Source organism: Rhinopithecus bieti, unplaced genomic scaffold, assembly GCF_001698545.2.
Source record: "Rhinopithecus bieti isolate Rb0 unplaced genomic scaffold, ASM169854v2 scaffold_10499, whole genome shotgun sequence".
Lineage (NCBI taxonomy): Eukaryota > Metazoa > Chordata > Mammalia > Primates > Cercopithecidae > Rhinopithecus > Rhinopithecus bieti.
The window spans coordinates 812,699-828,469 of NW_016806431.1; the positions used below are offsets into that span (position 1 = coordinate 812,699).

Consider the following 15,771-nt stretch of genomic DNA (forward strand, 5'->3'; position numbering starts at 1 on the left):
CTAAAACACAACTTCTAATATCTGGCTTCCATCAAATTATCAAAAAATACATATTCTGTGTCTTCTTCCTGAACCTAATGAATCAGATTAAAAAAGGTACCCAGATATTATATGTAGTTTTATTCCAACTCAGTATTTCAAACACTTATGCATGAATGCTCTTATGCTTTACTGTAATCCATTTAGGATGGAAAACAAATGAGAAATCAAAAGAACTGTTACACTACCAGCCAAGTACATTGTACTTCCTACTATGAAGATTACCTTGATATATTGAAAGAAATAAGAATTAAGCCTACTTAATGATTTTAAATTATCAGTCACAAAAATGACGTTTATCCTATTCTCCATCTATGACTGGGACTGTCACTATTTGTGCTAAACCTGTTTCATCAACTCCTATCTGAACTAATTAAAGGAACGGGCTAAGTGGGCATTTGTCTGGAGTAGTCAAACATCACTCAATTGTAAAGAAAGGGAGAAAATTGATGAGACCTCCTCTCAGAAGAGTTCTGGGTATGTTTGGTAGTAATCATTTGATAAACTGCTTGCTGGTTATATGGGGTAGCAGTGAAGAGAAGTGGACTGATGACACAGAACACCTAAGGGTAAAGGACAGATTTTTGTATGCTTACTTGATAACCATCCCTCTGACACATCTCAAACAGGCATAGTCTACTATTGATCTGGAATAATAGTTTGATATGCAATTTTTAATTAATCTTAGCTCTTCCTATATTGAAATTTAGAATAATTAAGAAAAAGTCTATGGAATACTACTTTATACTATTCAGAGGGTAAATATTTCAAATAGCTAAAGTTTTTTAAAATGATAATCATTCATGAATCATGTGTGCTTATTTTCTTTAACCAAATTTACATTGTATATATAAAATAATTTGTGTCATTTTGTTGAGGGTATTAAAATTGTTCGAGAAGACAACTTTTCCAAAAATCTGTAAGCATAATGAACCCTTAAAATTAACAGTACAAGCCACTTACAAATAATTTCTATCCATTCATTAGGGTAAGCTATTTCAAACTTATGTTGGGAAGCATTTCTACAGCCCATATTTGAGCTAATCTTCATATCTGAAGGTTAAAAAGCTTAAGATGTAAAGAATCTTGCAAATATGTACTAAATAGCTTGCTATTTTAATGTCCGAATATCAACTTTTATCTTCATATTTTCCAATATGAAATGCTTATTTTAATTTTAATATAAGTACTAATGTGATATGTTTAGGTTATATTTTGTGATTCATTTTACATATATATTTTTTTAATTTCACTATTTTGCTGAAGTTAAGAAAACTCATGGTACCAAGATGAATAATACACCCAGCCTCATCTTGGTATTGTTTCAGAAAGAAATCAGATGCTTTGTGATTATTTCTTGCTATGATGTTTGCTTGCAATATTTCATTACTCACTACTGTGATATTGGAGGACACCATCTTGATGTCAATAAACTTGTCTATGTTTCTGCAAATCAGACTAGTTCTCTCTTACCCCAGGACCCCAAGGATCCTATAACTAGTAAGCAGATATTTTTAAATATATTAATGTTGAATTGTTCAAAATGTTATTGATTATTCTACTTCTTTGTGGTTGCTGCTTGGGTAAAATTATAGCCAAATTAACTGATATAAATATTGAACATTCTTCCCAAATATTTTTTAAACATTGGTTTATTAATATCCAAATTTATTAGATCGGTAAAAAGATAGTTACTACTCTTTGTCCTTAAATATCCCTTTTTTATATAATATGTGAATTACTGCCTCAGGAATATAATATTCTAGCCTGCACTATTCTGTACCTTTCAGGATATTGAACACAATGACACTTTGACTTTTATGCTCATTTAAAGTATTGACTATTTTATTAGAGAAAATGACACAGCATTTCTTTACAGACACTTAGTTTTTGTTTGCTGATTTCATTCTTATCCTATTTGTTCAGAGAATCATGATCTTTCCCGACATCACATTTTATATTCATAGAGAATTATTTTTTACAGTGTCATCACTGAAATTTTTAAAATGGACTTTACAGTTAGGTATAAACACAATCTAGTTCCCCATAGTCACTGTGAAGATTTTATTTAACTATTTAACTGAATACACTTTTTGTAAGATTTTATTCACCTTCTCTTGAATTTGGATTGTGTAAGTTTTACGTTTCAGATATCTTCTATGAAAATAAAAGTAATTTTACATAATATGGCAACAAATGACTTCGACAAAGGGCCGTGGTTCATAATATATTTTTACTAAAAGTTAGAAAACAGCAAAGGGTAGTTGGGAAAATGAAAAAGGAGCAGCTTTCTACTGAATACCAGATAACTTTCAAAAAATTTATTGGTCTTTATTCTTTTTAGAGAAACTTGTACAAACTACGAAGCCCCAAGTTCCAAAACTGTGATTATCTTCCTTAGCCTTGCTTTGTCCTTCAAGGCCTTTCTTTTATATTTCCCCTTATTTAAGTTCTTCTCTTGGCTCTACAGTTAATAGGATAAAAATGGAAACCTCTCTCCCCTTATTATCGATCCAAATACAAACCTTCTTCTTCTACATTATGTAAATGGGACCATTTGTTTCATCACCCCAAATACATGTTTTTATGACTTGCAAACTAAGAAGACATCTACCATGAATAGCAATACATTTACAACTACAAAGACTTGATAATTGATTGGATATAGAATTAGAGAAAGGAAGCATTAAGAATAATTTTTAGATTTCTGGAACTGAGCACCTTGGAATTCTTTATTGAAATACGCAGTATAACCAAAAGCAATTTGGGGGAGAAGATGATGAAATCAGTTTGAATGCATCAATTTTTGAAGTATTGAATGGATTACTGTAGGGCTGGGATTTTACCTGGCTGGGGCTGCAGATCATAATGGGGCAAAGAATTTAAGAGTACTGGCAAAATAATAGTTGGTTGGAGCAAAGGATTTGAGAGTATTGGCAAAAGAATAGTTGGTTGAAGCAATGTGACACAAGGTCTGAGCTATTTAGGAAAGCAAGTGAAAACTAAATGGAATTAATAGGAAAATGTAAATAGGTAAAGGAACTAAAGATTTCAGTATGCTTAAAGAACAAATAGATAATGTGAGAGTTGGAAGAATGAATGCTAGTTTCAGGATTTCATAAATACTTCTGGGAGATGAATAAATACTTTCAGTCATGGAAATGACTGAAAATACAACCGACGTTGTTAGTGTTACAAAAGTAAGCAGAGTAAATAGCTGAAAATCTGGAAATGTTATTTTGCATTATCAAAGGACACCAGAATGATGACAAGATTTAAGTTAGAAAAGAAGTATTTGAATAATGAGAAGCCATGCAATTGACAGATGAAAATGATAATAAGAGAAATATCTCATTTATTAGATTGAGCTTAATTTCAAAGTAGGTTTTATCTAGTATTGTTGGAGCATCAGTAATCTGGAAGTTGCACTGAGTATTCAGGGACATGCTAAGATCACTTCAAGCCCCAAATTAATGGAGTATAGAAGAAGGAGTGGAGTCCAATTTAGAGGGTGGATAGGAAAGCAATCCCTCAGGAAAAAAGCTAGAATTCTTTTTTGAGAAGAAGAAACAGTATATGCATAAACTAGTGGTCTACACAATGTATTTTTGAAGATAGTAGTATCAGAGGACAAAGAAGAAAAGTGGGGAAGGAGGCAGACAGTGGAAATCTGGCTTAGATACAAGAAATCACAGGCCATATATAGATGAATGCATAGGGAGATGGACATATCAGCGGGCGGGGGAATTACTTTAGGAAAATGGCCAAGGATGGTGTTGACATGTTGTTTCCTGTAGTGATCTGGCTTTACAAGTAAGTACTACATCATTCTCTAAAGAGATGGGATAAATTTTACCTTTGTCGAGAAAATGTCCCTCACCCTGGTAGCAATAATGGGGCTATTTTACAGGATCCTCACCATAATTAGCATATAGCACATACCTAGGAAATTTTGATTATATTCATTAAATCATTATGAATATTTATGAAATACTTCTATTACAGACACCATTGTAGAGATTACAGTTACAATAATTAGCAAGGCAAACAAGGTCCTGGCTCCCAAGGAGCTAAGCCTATGGAGCACATACTGATGTGAAAGTGCCCCTCTCTCTGGCAGGAAGTTGGAAATGAACAGTTGGCCAAAGTCCTTGAGTAACAAGAGACTTGAGTTTCTTGAGAAAAACTCCCTAGGCCCACTGAGGAGGAAGGATTAGCTGAACATTTTCTCATATGTTTAAAAGAAATTGGGCCAGGCGTGGTGGCTCACACCTGTAATCCCAGCACTTTGGGAGGCCAAGATGGGCAGATCACGAGGTCAAGGGATCAAGATCATCCTGGCCAACATGGTGAAACCCTGTCTCTACTAAAAATACAAAAATTAGCGTGGTGTGATGGCACACACCTATAGTCCCAGCTACTTGGGAGGCTGAGGCCGGAGAATTGCTTGAGCCCGGGAGATGGAGGTTGCAATGAGCTGAGATCACGCCATTGCGCTCCAGCCTAGGTGACAGGGCGAAACTCCATCTCAAAAAAAGAAAGAAAGAAATTGACTACTTTCAGAGAATGATAATTCTGCTTAATTTTTAAAAAAGTGTATACAATGCATTAATGCCATGGATATAAGGCTAATTGTTTATGGTTCCTATAGCAGTCTGAATTTTAATAAGGGGTGGGAACAGAATTCTTTTTTCTTTGTTTTGGAAGCTGCAAGAACTTGACTCTATAATGTAGAGACATTGTTAATAGCAGGCGGTGGAAAAGTTAAAGGTCTACATCTCTTTATACTGTTACTTGGGCAAGCATACCGAGTCTTGTGCGAGATACTCCAGTGAATCTTAAATATGAGATAGAACATATGCTAATGTTTTCATTTGTAGGTATTTAGACACTTGTATGGCTTAATTAATATTTTTCTTCCATATTTGTTTTCTTACATTGACGCTCATAAAATTTTGAATAGAATGATAAGAAACATTTTTTTCCATGTAATTTTCATGCCATTCATTTAATATTTTTTTCATGATAACTGATTGGAAGTTTTCTGGGTAAAAATTATTTATTTATTTAATAGGTAACAAAATATTTTATTAAAGAAAGTACTGGTTGGTTATTTTAATACTTTGTTTTGAAGATAATCAAGTCAGCTTTATCTTTCCATTCTACCCCACTTTTCTTATACTCTTTTCTCCCTTTTCTTAATCTATACCTGTGTATATGAGGAGTAGGCAGAGAAGGGGCAGAAAATGTATTGCCACCCTCCCATCTTATGGCATATTGTCAGACTTTTTTGTGAAATTTCTTCAGCATTGAGAAGTATTCGATCTCTACTTGAAAATCAAGGTGCAATTTGAAATAGTCATAATGTGAATAATGACTTATATTACTACACAGAGTTTTTATTCTTTCTAAAGTGGTGAATCTCATATTCCTGTTGTCTTCTGCTATAGATGATACATTAGAGGGATATGAAAATTTCCAAGGGAAAAGCATTTTTTTCTAAGAAACCCAGAATACACTCAATTTTACTTTTATTATATTACATTGTTGCATGTTTTATTAATTGAATAATAAAATTATTAAATATCTGTATGCATGGATATCTATATGTAAGAAGATGGAGAGATTATGTGAACATTCCTAAATTATCTGATATACCTGTGTTCCTGATTTCTTATTAAAACGCAGTTTCATAAAATGGTCATTTATTTTCACCTAAGTACTCACGTTAAAGAAATAGCTCCATGCTCTTTAAAAGACAATGTGCTGCTTTCCGGACCTGGCCGAGCAGGAGGCGCCATCATGGGAGTTGACATCTGCCACAACAAGGACCGAAAGGTTCGACGCAAGGAGCCCAAGAGCCAGGATATCTACCTGAGGCTGTTGGTCAAGTTGTACAGGTTTCTGGCCAGAAGAAACAATTCCACATTCAACCAGGTTGTGCTGAAGAGGTTGTTTATGAGTCGCACCAACCGGCCGCCTCTGTCCCTTCCGGGATGATCTGGAAGATGAAGCTTCCTGGCTGGGAAAACAAAAACGGCCGTGGTTGTGGGGACCATAACGGATGACGTGCGGGTTCAGGAGGTGCCCAAATTTAAGGTATGTGCACTGCGCCTGACCAGCCGGGGCCCGCAGCCGCATCCTCAGGGCAGGGGGCAAGATCCTCACTTTCGACCAGCTGGCCCTGGACTCCCCCAAGGGCTGTGGCACTGTCCTGCTCTCCGGTCCTCGCAAGGGCCTAGAGGTGTACCGGCATTTCGGCAAGGACCCAGGAACCCCACACAGCCACACCAAACCGTACGTCCGCTCCAAGGGCCGGAAGTTCGAGCATGCCAGAGGCGGACTGACCAGCCGAGGCTACAAAAACTAACCCTGGATCCTACCCTCTTATTAAAATGATTTTGAATGCTGACAAAAAAAAAAAAAAAAAAGACTATGTGCTTATCATCAGTATAGTGGCACTGGCTTTATTATTTTCTAATGTTTTTTAGAAATTAATAAAGCTAAGTTAATTTCAAAATTTAAAATTTTAATCCTGACAAAACAAAATTCAAAACTTTAGCAACCACTTAGAAAAGCCAGGATAATAGACTTAAATATTATATTTTAAGTGTTATTACTTAGGGTATTTGGGTGGAAATATTTCTTCTAACCTTAAAATGCTAAATTCCCTTTGTTTCCAAACTGAACAAATGTTATTAATGTGAAATGTCACTTTAATAAACAGATCTATGTTTATTATCTCCATTACTGAGACTCTGTAGACTAAAGATTTTTTTTTTCTTTTTTTTTTTGAGACGGAGTCTCGCTCTGTCTCCCAGACTGGAGTGCAGTGGCGTGATCTCGCCTCCCGGGTTCACGCCATTCTCCTGCCTCAGCCTCCGGAGAAGCTGGGCCTACAGGCGCCTGCCACCTCGCCCGGCTAATTTTTTTGTATTTTTAGTAGAGAGGGGGTTTCACCATGTTCGCCAGGATGGTCTCGATCTCCTGACCGCGTGATCCGCCCGCCTTGGCCTCCCAAAGTGCTGGGATTATAGGCGTGAGTCACCACGCCCGGCCAGACTAAAGAGTTTTTGAAAAAATAAATCTGTTCTTGAATTTAACTCTTAAGGACAGGGTTCATGGTATTGAAATGGCATAACTATCACATGATAAGTATAATGATATATATTGATAATATGTTAAATTTTTCAAATAATTATATAAAATTATTCCCAGGTTCACACAATCCTTTGTGGACAATAAATAGGTCACAAATATGAACGAGATGGCCAGGTAAAAATGATGTGCACCAGGGTAGGTGCGGTGGCTCACGCCTGTAATTCCAGCACTTTTGGTGGCAGAGGCAGGTGGATCACCTGAGGTCAGAAGTTCGAGAGCAGCCTGATCAACATGCTGAAACTCTGTCTCTACTAAAAATACAAAAATTAGCCGGGCATGGTGGTGGGCGCCTGTTATCCCAGCTAGTCGGGAGGCTGAGCAGGAGAATCATTTCAGTCCGGGAGGCAGAGGTTGCATTGAGCCGAGATTGTGCCACTGCACTCCAGCCTGAGTGACAGAGCAAGACTCTGTTTAAAAAAAAAAAAAAAAAATGATGTGCACCTGTAGTCCCAGCTGCTTGGGAGGCTGAGATGGAAAAATAACTTGAGCCCAGAAGTTCCAGGCCATCCTGGGCAACATACTGAGACTGTCTAAAAAAAATTATTTTTAATGATAGAGAGTGATAGTACTTATGCCCAAGTGAAGGACACGTGTCTCCTCCTAAGTGCATTGGAATTAGAATTTTAAAAGATAAATATTCTGCTAGTCATTTACACACTGTTCCCATCACTTTGCTAATTCTACATCATTCTTTACTACCATTTTGAAAGTTTCTCTGTGAAGTGGCAAATTTTGGGACTAAACACATGTTTCTATTTGAAAAAAAATTTATTTTTTCACTGAAAATACAAAGGCATACACTTGTATGTGATTCTTGTGAATATACAATCTTCTCTCTCTACTTGATGTGACTTTTCTAGAAGGACTTTGAGGCATAAATATGAATCAGGCCATTTTTGCTTCCCAGTATTCTTCCTTATATCTGGGTCAGAATACATCATCATCACGATGTTTGAGCCTACTCTTCAAATAGAACATATTATTATAATAATTACCAAGCACTACCCTCTTATATTTGAGCTGCTCTCCTAAGTAAGAATTTGATTCATAACATATTGTAGGAATCTATGCATTTTAATTGTCCTTCTCTATAACCTGACTGTGAAGCACTCCAATGTCAAGGATGTTGAATAATTCATCTCTGTCTTCTAGCACTTACTGCAGTTCCTTGCATATGATAATTCTACTTACAATTTATTGAATATCTTCTCTATGCTAGGCACTTTGGTAATTACTCAATGTAACCTTAGCTAATTAATAAATTAATGAATGAAAGTTGAGTTAGTACTTCATGTTTGATGGCTAGAAGAAAAAGAAAAAGATTCATTTGTTGCATTCTGAGGATGAAAAGACTGGTGTAATTGGAAATGGGTGCAGATAGTAGCAGACTCACAGTGTCGGGCCAGATTTAGTATCTGCTAGTCTGGTGCCCATAAAGGAGAAAACCACTGCAAGAGAATAAACTATTGGAAAAATACCACTTGTGGAAAATGCATTACTGCAGTTTTAAATAAGTTTATGGAATTTAACAGATAAATATTACTATAGAACAACATATTTCAAAATTAAAATAAAATATAATAGCATTAGACTGTTGGACAATAATTATTCATGGATAACTATTATTTCTACACATCTTAAGAATGAGGCACTTTTGAAAAGGCAGTCTCATGCACACAATCTTTGACCAGCATGAGGCCACAAACATTTGCTTTATATAAAACATTTATTTTATATAAAACTGCCATTATAAAACTTTTGTGTTCTCTAAGTTTAAGGTCCCTAAGGAACTTCTGCAAAGCAACTCACTATTTATATCATTTAGTCCTCTTCATGGTACCCTTTACAAATTGCGGAAAGGTGACTAGTACAAAAGAATAATGATATACTAGCTACTGATATTGATCTGTGTAATAAAGTATTTTCTGCCTCTGACTGAGGAGTCTTGTGTCTCTACCATAATCTGTGAAACTGTGGCCGTCTCACATGACAACCTGCGAGTAGAGTAAAATCTCAGTCACTTCAGAGCTCTTGACATAGACCTGCCTGGAATTAGGTGTTCATTAACATTAGCCATGTTTGACAATACCCTACCATCTTTTCTTAGTATCTTTTTCCAGCTCTGAGAATTCTAAAATAAATGGGTAAATGTAACAAATACTAATTAATACTTTTCAATGATGGCATAATTGCCAATAAAATCATCCACTTTGGTATCACTGTATAACTTTTATAGAGGAAAATATGACATGAAAGTAGGCTGGGGTAGAAAATTCACCATGGATTTAGATATTGATCTACATTCATATTTTAAGGACATAAGTAAGGCAAGTAATAACTGTAATAATCTACATAAGTAATGGAAAGACTGTTTTGATACTTGCATAAAGGTATTTGAAATATAATTATTAAAATATACAGAAGTTTTTAAATCAATACATATATGTGGTACACTTTAAAAATCTTTGGGTTGTGGGCTCATGATAATTTCATTTAATTTTGCTTACTGAGAAAAGATCTACTAAGAATGAGTATTCCTGTGTAATGAGAAAAAAAGTTTTTAAAGAGTGTCTATGCTGAATATTTTAAATATCCACACATTACTGAAATCTGTGGACCACAGAGCATGGCAGATTCTCATGTTGGAGTTGTGAAGTTAAATATTGTTGAATTATTGCAACGGAGCATATGTTTGTGACTTAGTCTCTCACCTCTAATAATAGTCTTGTTATAATTGCACTGCAAAAAGTGTTGGTTTTAAAAATCAGATTATTAGGGAAAATGCAATAAAATATTCTAAAATATTTTAATACTTACAAAGACTTAAAACTGTAAAGAAGGCTTTAAAGCAACTGTCTTTTAATTCCTTTTAAATGTTCTTTTAAAATTTTTTTCTGCCTTTTCAATGCAATACTTAATATATTTAAGCAGCAATTTCAAAGAAATACTTTTCTGGTTATTCTGTTTGAAGGGTCTTTAACAATATAATATAGTGTATACACTGCAATTCTTTAAAGGAGCTTGGAAGATATAGTGTGTGTATAGAGCCAGTCGAAGTCCCAAAACTGAAGAACTTGGAGTAGTCTGGTGTTCGAGGGCAGGAAGCATCCAGCACAGAAGAAAGATGTAGGCTGGGAGGCTATACCAGTCTGGTCTTTTCACATTTTTCTGCCTGTTTTATATTCCAGCTGCACTGGCAGCTGATTAGATGGTGCCCACCCAGATTAAGGGTAGGTCCCCTTTCCCAACCCACTGACTCAATCTCCTTTGGCAACACTCTCACAGACACACCCAAGATCAATACTTTGCATCTTTCAGTCCAATCAAGTTGACCCTCAGTATTAATCATCACACTATGTGAGGTCAATCATATCATGGTAAATGAGATCTCTGTTGGGGCTCCCTTACTTGCATTCAAGTATCATTTTTCATTAGAATATAATTGCACGTGGGCAGGGTCTAATGTTTATGGAATGCAGTGTTCCATACAATGTCTATTCATTTTCATACATAATTTTACCTTGTAGCATGTTGTGTGAGGGATCCCCAAAGCCACCCTCAGGCTTGATCATTTACTAGGACATGCAGGACTCATAAGCTGCTGTATTCATGTTTATGATTATCACCATGAAATAATACACATCAAAATCAGCAAAAAGAAAAAGTGCATGGGGTGAAGTGCAGGAGAAACCAAGAGTAAGCTTCCAGGTGTTTCCTCTCAGTGAAGTCAAACATGGATGTACTTACTCTCCCAGAAATAAAAGGTGACAACATGTGTAAGGTGTTGCCAACCTGGGAAGCTCACATGAGCCTTTCTTCAGGGTTACTACTGGAAGTTAGTCACCTAAACATGACTGACCTCAGCTATCAGATTCCGGCACCATTACCTCCTTCCCTCCCACTATGTCCTCAGCAAAATCAGGCATTCACCTTAAATTATAGTGTAAAAACACTGACGCTGCCCATAGATCTAGATATATTGCCAGAGGAACTCAGTGAACATAAACTTATTGAAATAAATGAGGAAAATAGTTGTGATGAAAAGGATCAAGAAGTCCCAGAAGGAATGATGCTGGCAATAAATAAATAAATAAATAAATAAATAAATAACTAACTAACACTAAACGAACTCTAGGAGATATTTTCCAATATTGAAAGTGAAAAGGATAACATGTTGTTAGATGATTCAGACCTACAGAGCTGTATGACAAATTGTCATGGCATAGAAAAGACTGTTGTTCCATACTGCAAGTTATGGTGAGTAGGAATTAAGTACTGTTTAAACTACTCTTGTTCATTTTAATTTTACAAAATACAACTTAATGTTTAATGGTTTAAGTTGGTGCACTAAGTAAATATTAGTTTTATTAGTTTTGCATTTCCTGATACATTTGTAACTGAAAGAGAGTTTTAATGTTTTGACAAAAATTTTTTAAAGGTCATGGGACAATTGTACTTTTCCTATTAGTTGTTTTTAAAGTGTTTTTTTTTTGTTTCTAATTGTGGTAAGAAACATATAACATAAATTGTACCATGTTAATTATTTTTAAGTGCATAGTTCAACAGTGCTAATTATATTTACATTGTTGAGCAACAGATTTTCAGAACATTTCCATCTTGCAAAACTAAAACTCAATACCCATTAATCAACAACCCCCCATTTTCTCTTTCCCCTAGCCCCTGTTAGCCACCATTCTACTTCCTGTTTTTATGAATTTGACTACTTTAGATATCTCATATAAGTGAAATCAATACTATTTGTCTTTTTGTGATTGACTTATTTGACTTAGCATGATGTTCTTCGGATTTGTCCATGCTGTAAAATGTGACAGAATTTCCTCTTTTTTAAGGCTAAATAATGCATCATACACATATGCCATCTTTTGTTTATCCATTCATCTGTAGATGGACAGTTAGTCCCTGTCTCCAGAGAAATATGCTTGGAAAATAAATTTTATTAAGTGTTCACATAGCCTTAAAGAAAAATGTTCACATTCAGACACATTCATACTTATGCTCAGATAATAATACACTAATGTATACCTATAGATGTTCCTTTCACTGATTTATTAATACTTTAATTTCAAAGACTCTTACAATCATTATCAGCATGCAGATTTATTTATAGTCCTTCATGTTTCTAGGATTAATATTTTCATCTGCTACTTTGAACATACATTCATCCAACAGGTGTTTACTTGACTTCTGCTACATTCCAGAAGCTGTGTTGGGTGCTTGGAATACATAAATTTATAAGCTGTTTGTCATATTAGAAAGTATATTTTCACATGGGGAGAAAGTAAACAAATATGTATCATAAACAAGAAAATTGAGTAGTATGTTAGACAGTAGGTATTCTGGAAAAAAAATATATAGAGCAAGATGAAGCAGGCTGGCTGTAAAGAGGAGACAGTAGGTAAGTTGCAGTGCTTAATAAGATGGTCAGGGAAGTCTTTAGTGAACAAACTTACATGTGGTGAAAGCTTCGTCCTTGTGGATATAGGGTGAAGAAGGTAATCTAAGTGGTGCAAACAGCCAGTGAAGAGCTCCTAAGGCAGGAGCAAACCTCATATGTTCAAAGAAAGTAGAATCCGGTGTAGCTTGAGCAGAGGCAACAGGAGTAAGAAAGGTAGTGGATGAGATCAGACAGGGGGCTCTGATCATTGAGAGGACTCTGGCTTTCACTGTGAGGAAATGGGAAGAAAGCCATAGCAGGGTTTTGAGTAGAGGACTAAGTGAATGGACTCTCTTTGTTAAATGGCTCACTCCAGCTACAATGTTCAGAAAAGTCCATGGGACTAGGGGACAAAAATGGAAATGAGGAGATCACAGCAGAGATACTATAGTTATCCAGACAAAACATTATGTTGGTGTCTGTGAAAATGGTGAGGACTCACTGGGTTTTAGATATATTTGAAAAGTAGAGAATATTGGGTTTCCTAAAGTGATGGATTTGGAGTGTAAATGATGACAAGCTTTGGCCTGATTATTTAAATGTATAGAACTGTTAATCATCTGAGATGAGGAAAGTAATTGGAGAAGCAAATCTCTGGGAAAAAATCAATTAAGTTTGACAACTTGATTTTGAGAATTTGATATTATTAAAAGGGGTATGCTATAAAGTCAGTATGTTAAAGAACTTTTGAGTTATGGAGATAGGTATGAGCCGTAGATTTGTATTTGGAAGTTGATAAATCAACAGTTTTGAAAGCAGGGCCAACTACATAATAGGTGGGATCCAGGGCAATAAAATGTGAAATACCCGGTTCAAAAGACAGAAAAGCCTTTTTTTTTTTGAGACGGAGTCTAGCTCTATTGCCGGGGCTGGAGTGCAGTGGCCAGATCTCAGCTCACTGCAAGCTCCGCCTCCCGGGTTCCCGCCATTCTCCTGCCTCAGCCTCCGGAGTAGCTGGGACTACAGGCGCCCGCCACCTCGCCCGGCTAGATTTTGTATTTTTTTGGTAGAGACGGGGTTTCACCGTGTTAGCCAGGATGGTCTCGATCTCCTGACCTCGTGATCCGCCCGTCTCGGCCTCCCAAAGTGCTGGGATTACAGGCTTGAGCCACCGCTCCCGGCAAAGCCATTTTTTTAAAATTCAGCACTCTTTCTTTCAATGAGTGAGTTCACATCCTCTTAGACACTCAGGTCCCCACCTGGCAGCAAAGGGCACAGGCCCCCAATTTTAACCCCCCTTATACCTGCACCCAGGCCACTTGCAGGCTCAGAAGGTGGCAGTGATTGCTGGGTGTGGGCAATAAAGCAGGAGGCAGAGAACCTATCTTGGAGAGGTGGAGGGGTGGTGGGAGGAGAGAACGTATGCACCTGCTGCGAAATGTAAGCCCTATAGCTTTAAATGACTTTGAATTTCTCTGTGGAATTTTGTAAGACAGATTATATTACTCAATGATTTAAGCACATGGGTGTATTTTCTTTTTGTTTCTTGTTTTTGTTTGTTGTTGTTGTTGTTTGTTTTGAGACAGAATCTTGCTCTGTCGCCCAGGCTGGAATACAATGGCATGATCTCAGCTCACTGCGATCTCCGCCTCCCGGGTTCATGCGATTCTCCTGCCTCAGCCCCCCGAGTAGCTGGGATTGATTACAGGCGCCACCACCACACCCGACTACTTTTTGTATTTTTAGTAGAGATGGGGTTTCACCATGTTGACCAGGCTGGTCTCAGACTCCTGACCTCGGCCTCCCAAAGTGCTGGGATTACAGACGTGAGCCACAGCGCCCCGCCGCACATGGGAGTATTTGCTTAACATTTGGGCAGCCTGTGTTTTTAAAGAAATCCTTTGGACAAAACCAAGATGGTCAAATCATTAATCTACTAATTTTTTTCCACAAACACTTTCTTGATCATTTAATATAGTCTTTAAATCCCTAGGATAAATTTTTTTAAAAGATTAAGTAAAATTATATTAACATTTATTTTAAAATTGTGTCTCTTATTTGAATACTCTTAAGACATTTATGTAAATAGCAATCCTTTTTATAGATAAATACACATTACAAAATATCAGTTGACTATTTTAAATAACATAATTTTTGATGTTTATTTTAAAAGCATCTTATTACAATATTAGCATTTCTAATTTTGTTTTACCACCCACGTAACAGTTTTTTAATGTGTAAAACCTGGGTTAGAATAAAGCTAGCACATAGCACATTTATGCAATGATAATTATAACAAGATTGTACTAAAAGCTTTTATTTCTAACCTTGATTCATCACTATTGCCTTTAAAAGGAAGATGTACCTTTCTTTAAAATTACAGAGATGCAAGATTAAAACACAAAATAGCAAAATGCATGTGAGAATAAATATAAAATAAAAGAAATAGTGGAGTTTTGGAAAGAATAGTTATAAGGATAAATGGTTTTCAGGACGTAGATTATATACCAAAGCAATTCCAAAATTAAGTGTAATTATTTTTAACAGTGGTAGTTAATTCTTCTGAGACATACACATAGTTCTGTATTTCAAATATTTTCCATGCTGTTTTATGTTGGAAGTGACTTGTCATGGGCATTAAATTTATGCAAAGTAAATTGTACTATACATTTATTATGTTTAATGTAAATAATGATTCATATTTTAAAGATGATTGTTTATATGCAGAATAATGCTTTGATAGAAATAGTGATATTATAGTCATAGTGAAAATATATCAGCAATATTCCTACAAATTAGTGTATGGTAAAATCTAGTTCTGGTTTTTACAGAAGCTAACTTATTAAACTTATTTAACCCATTTTGAAACATGCTTATTATAAGGTCCTTCACTTTTCCCTATTTTATTCCTTGTCCTGACAGAAAAATGTAAGAGTTTCTTGGCTGCTCTGTGACGCAGCTAGCTGCATGTTTTCCTCTGCAGGTTGAACCTAATAACGATGTTCAGGTTCTTGCCCAAAACATGACAGAAACTTGCCCTGGCCCTGAGCCAAGTTCCTTAAAGTTTCCTGTAAACTCCATGCACCTTAGCCCCTCTTTGTGAATATATTGAGATAGAACATCCCTTGTATCACTTTCTTTTGGAGGACACACTGCAGCCCCACCGCTCCCAGTAC

The 15,771-nt window shown here is 36.0% G+C and overlaps 1 pseudogene across 1 annotated transcript; it reads left to right on the forward strand.

Moving 5' to 3' along the window:
• The first annotated feature begins 5,770 nt into the window (after positions 1–5,770).
• LOC108532440 (60S ribosomal protein L18 pseudogene) lies at positions 5,771–6,409 on the forward strand (annotated as a pseudogene). Its single transcript, XR_001886447.1, has one exon. The product of XR_001886447.1 is annotated as a 60S ribosomal protein L18 pseudogene (transcript).
• The last annotated feature ends 9,362 nt before the right edge of the window (positions 6,410–15,771 follow it).